This window comes from Amblyomma maculatum, chromosome 2 (assembly GCF_055883805.1).
Source record: "Amblyomma maculatum isolate TAMU_Amacu chromosome 2, ASM5588380v1, whole genome shotgun sequence".
In the NCBI taxonomy this organism is placed as follows: domain Eukaryota; kingdom Metazoa; phylum Arthropoda; class Arachnida; order Ixodida; family Ixodidae; genus Amblyomma; species Amblyomma maculatum.
Window position 1 is genome coordinate 40,733,576 of NC_139345.1, and position 5,473 is coordinate 40,739,048.

A 5,473-nucleotide genomic window follows, 5' to 3' on the forward strand; every position below is an offset into this window, starting at 1 on the left:
TCGCCTCCATCGAAAAGCGGCTGCCGAGGCCGGGATTCGATCTCGCGTCCTGAGAACAGCAGTCGAGCGGCGTAACCACTGCGCCACCCCGGCGGGGCCGGCTGCGTATAGTAATTGTAAATATGCACCAAATGCTATCTATTACTTTTCCCTCTTGAAAGTGAATGGCTGCTTTAAATGAGACTGCAAAAAGTTTAAGTGAGCTCTAGTTTGTGTCCTCGCCTTTAGTTGCTTGACTTACTAGTGCCCGCAAAATAAACCGGAGCACGGGTTTTGAAAAAAAAAAAAAAAAGCAGTCTCCTTCATCCGCGCTGCTGATGAGGCGAACTCTAAATGTGGGAAGACAAACATCCGGGTGACCTACACGCATCCAAGATATACACATACGCGCCTTCTTGCAGGGCGCGCCGCGAAACGAAATTTTGTTCGTTCGTGTTTTATTTTGGGACATCAGTACGTGCAGTTTCTACTTGTGCAGCTGCCGAAAACAGTAGCATAACGGAGGATTTCTCTTGCAGTCATAAATAAACACGCGTACATAGCTGGCTGTATTCTACATATTTTAGCTTTGAGCAGGCGGAGTATCCGGCACAGCGCGAATGGCGTTTCTCTTCAACCAGTGCATGGATGCAGGTCGCCAGTATACCATTAACAGCGCAGCCTCGTTTCGTCCGGTTGTGAAATACATCAATAGAGTAAAGCAATGAAATTGTTAACTTGTCCGTGGCACCATACAGTGCAAGCGGCAATAGCGGCGGTGACGATGTTTCGGGTTGGAGGAGTACACGACAAGATTGATGCCGCATGCATGCTTTCAACATTTATCCGCAAGGCTGCCACGGCGCTTCTTTCTCTAATGTTAGGCTACTGCCGGTTCAAAATGATGTCCATAATAATAATAATAATTGGTTCACAGGAAGGGAAAGGTGCAGTATCTGTCACACTTGTTTCTGTGGACACCGGAACCCCGCCGTAAGGGGAGGGAGAAAGATGGGAGTTAAAGTGGAAAGAGAGAAAGAGGAGCTGAAGTGGAGGGCTACAGAGTAATTTCGACCACCTGGGGATCTTTAACGTGCGCTGACATCGCACAGCACACGGACGCCTCTTCGTTTCGCCTCCATCGAAACGCAGCCGCCGAGGTCGGGTTCGAACCCGGGTACTCCGGCACAGTAGTCGTGCGTCTTACCACTGCACCATCCCGGCGCGGCATGTCCGTCATACATGAGTCTTTTCACGCTCACGAAGGGGCGGAAAGAATCGCGAGTTGACGTAGAAAGCCTGCAAGATACGCGCTGTACCCAGTCAGGGTTTAAGGCGAAAACCTTTTAGGCTCATGAGTGTATATCCTTGCGTCCATGCCTCAGCGAGCAGTATCACTCTTCTTCGCGAGATTCCGCTGGATACCGCGAGATTTTGCGGGGTTTAATGAAGCCATCACCTGGTGACGTCATCGACCATGACCGGATGTGGCGCCATCACGACATCACATCCAGTAATGACGTCACGTCTAGTCATATGCTATTCACGCATATCGAGGTTATTCACGTGACGTCATTGCAGCTCTCCTGGCAATCATGGCACGCACAACGCAACATAAAAGAGGGAGAGAGAGAGAGCCCAAGTCGTTTTATGAGGGCTTGGGAGGGTGGTTGCTCCTGGCCCTACGGTGCGCCACGAACATGCAGGATAAGACACAGGTTTATTCCGGGGAAAAAAAAAAAAAGACAAGAAGTTGCTGCACAGGTATTCTAGGGAAAGGAATAGGAAAAGAATGCCCTCAGTGGCGTTTAGAAGGCGGGTCCGATTACTGAGAAGCTTCACGCTAACAATACCTAACAGCACGGCACAAAGACTGGCGGCGGGGGAAGCAGCCACTCACGCCGGGTACCGCAACAGGCTCCGTCTCGAGGCTTCCCACCGGTGCGCCCCCACTGCAGGGTCAGGATGGGCGACACATCCCCGACTTGGTCCGACAACGTCGCGGCAGTCTGCGACGGGCCGTCGCAACGGTGCCCGCCGGTAACATGTTAGAGCAGCCGCATTCCTCCGGAAAATTCCCCCTCGCGGTTGCTTGCACCGCGCTTAACAAGCTTTACCGCCGCGATTCATCAGATACCACGCAACAGCCGGGCATGCGCCGTTAGGGCGCCCGAGTGCCCTCGCAATCGGGAAAAGAAAAGAAAGCGCGCGATAGCGCACAGGCTTGTGTGCCTGCTGGATCAGTGGGCAAGAGCGACTTCACTCCTTTTAACTTTCTATCTCCTGCATTCCATTCCCCCTTTCTTAACTTATGCCTTGTGGCAAACTTCTCGAGAGAGAGACAAACATTTATTCGGAGCAGGCGTGTAATATTCAGCCCTAGGTGGACATTCCCCTCAGTCCAGTAAGCCGTGGACCGAGCATAAAAAAAAGAAAAAAAAAGCGATATCCTTCTGACAAAAAAAGGCAGTCGTTTCGCCACGCAGGTTAGCTTTCCCCTTACTTTTCGCAAAAAAAAAAATTATTTGGTTATACTATTTCGACCCTTTAATCCACTGAATAATCACTATTAGTGTCTATATTTTAGAATAACTTTACGTATTGTCCTAATCTGACCCCTTCATCTGTGAACTAATTCGTCCTAATTTCCAAATATTTGAATGTCAACTTATATATGATTGTTTCGATGCCATGTCAATTTGATGCGTTGTCCCTACCAGTCAAGAAAGTCACCTGGCACAGAATGTCCCTTAAATTGTGCATGTTTTCAAAAAGTGAATAACTGGTGATGCTAATGATGTAACTGTAGCTGCATTACGCTGTTACCTGCTCTGCGGTAATAAGTCGTCGCTTAAGTGCTCTAAACTATTGTTCGGAATGAATGTACTTCAGTCGTATTTTGCAGCGCACCTGGCTGGCCTACAGAAAAGGCAGCGATACCACTCCGTGTTCAACCACCTTTCTTTTTGCAGAGGAATAGCTAGCTCCTTATTTTTTTTTCTTTAAGGCACTACGTAATGGTGGTTGAATGACGTCAATACCCTCTAGACCAATGAAGAATTGTGTGGTGAGAAGATTGCTGCTTTAATTATTTATTTATTTACTGTATGCTCTTCGTGGGGTGCTTGAATTACCCGCGCGAAGTTGTGTGGTTGTGACGTAACAATGCTCTCGACCAATCAGAATATTTTGTGACATAGTGCGAGATATTTTTCTCTCAACGACAGCTTAAATGATGTCGCATTTTCCTAAAAAGTCAATGAACAGCTGACCTGGGTCGGAGGGCGCCAAAGCCCACCAGAACCTCGGACAAGAGGTTGGCGGGCTCGTTTACAGGAGTGCGCAGGCACTCAGTTCCACATGACGAGGCGGGGTTGCAACGCTCGAGTCCAGTATGCAAACAGCAAGGTGGCATGTACTCAGGCTTGAGCGAAATGTAGGATTGTAGAGTTCGGGAATTTGACAAAATACACCCGGCTTCAATGTTGACGATGGCGAGGGCAATGGTGACTTCCTCTGCAGCTTCAGGGGATGTTTCCGGAATAAGTGTGTGTGTGTACCGATGGGTGGATACAGTGTGGTTACCACACCCTGCAGCCTCCACCCACCTCCCTCCCTACCTCCTCCTACTCCCTTCTCCCTGGTCGCCAAGAGTTGCCAACGCATTGGCCAACATACGTAGCGACCACGCAGCGACCAGGTATCCCCCTCCCCACAACAATATCTCATAGTTCCAAACTACAACAAAAACTTTGAGATCACTGCGATAACCCGCATTGGAGAAACGCGAAAGCATCCTTATCACTAATCTTTTTTATAATTAATTTCGTTACCACTGAGTTTTTTATCACTAGTTTCATTATCACTCATTTTATTTTCACTAATTTTCTTAACATTCATTTACTGATCAGTAATTCCATTACCACTAATTTCCCTCGGCAAACCTCTTATAATTAGTTTTCTGATCAGTTCTTTACTTGCCGCTAAATTAGTTATCAATATTCTTATCACTACTTTTGCTAACAGTGATTTTCTTTTCACTAATTTTTCTCATTACGAAATACTACTACGCCACACTAAATTGTTTCTCGTTATGACATACTGCTACACCGCACTTAGGTCTGAATACACAGTCGTGGCTTCACTGTGGCTTCACTTTCTGTATCCACAGCGTCCACATCGTGCGTCCCGGGCGTATTAATGATTTTGCATTAAGACTTCAAAATCGTAATTCCTGTATAGAATGCAGACAAAAGACACTCCTGACTTCGCAGACATATTCGGCTTCCACGAAGATCCAAACACACCCAATATAATTTTCACGTCCACATGTGCCCATACCCACATCCTGCCTTAACATATATGGATCATGGCCTCCGAGATCATCCCCGAGCGCGTGTTGCGTGGAGATGATCTCGGAAGCCATGTGTGGATATACTTGGCAGCCAAGGTGCTCTTCACTCGCGTTTGTCCTTAGCGTTCGCTAGATGTAGCTTGCAGGACCCAGTGATGTTTCTTGTCATCGGGCTCGGCAGTGTGGGTAGTTGGCCTGTATACCGACCGGGTACTGGAGTCTAATCACAATTACACCATTTTAAACGAAACCAGGACATTTACAAGCTAGTAAATACGAATATATGCGGATGTCGATCCCACCGGCGTATTTTGGTGGTAGAATGCGTGCGTGGACATTGTCTTTACGCTGCTCTGCCATTCGCTTTTGGCCAATGGGTTCTTATCTGTTATGTAGTAACACCATGCGTTTTCCATGCATAACCAACGTCAGCACAAACACAAAAAGCCACGAAGTTCATCTTTACAGATAACAATGATTTGACGGAGTTGTTCTCAGTGTCCCTTAATACTGCTGCCAGAAGCTGTTGTTGTTGTTGTTGTGGCTGTAGGAAAAGGAAAAGAAAATGCACGGGCCTGCTACTGGCTCTGTAGCTGAGCAGACAGAAGATAATATACAGAAGAAAGAAAAGGAAGAGGGAAAGAAAGACGCGCGCCGCAACAACAGCCGTCGTCCACCACCGAAGCGGTGGCGGGTGCAGAGACGGCCTACAACAGATAAAACTTCGGTGGCAGGCAAGCCTCTGCCGCAAGCGGCGGTGACCCACCTGTCCCAGCCCCATCAGGGGAGTACCAGAAGCTGACGAGCGCGACAAGCATCTGCCGATACCGTGTTTCTAAGATAAAAGCGATTGATGGGCAATTTACTTTGCATAAGGATATAGCACTTATACGCACAGGTTTGCTAGCCTTCATGTTCAGAACCTTGTCGCCTGTCATGTTAAAGACAATAACACTGGGTAACACTATAAACCAGAAAAGTCGTAGTTACTGTTCAACTGACCGTGGGAGTCACAAATGGAGAAGAAAAAATGACGTTCTAGTAATAACGGTCAATGCACTGTCCTGCAAGGAACATGGGGATTTTTAAAACCTTAAAAAATACACTAGGCCAAAATCATTTAGTGTGAGAAAAAAAAAA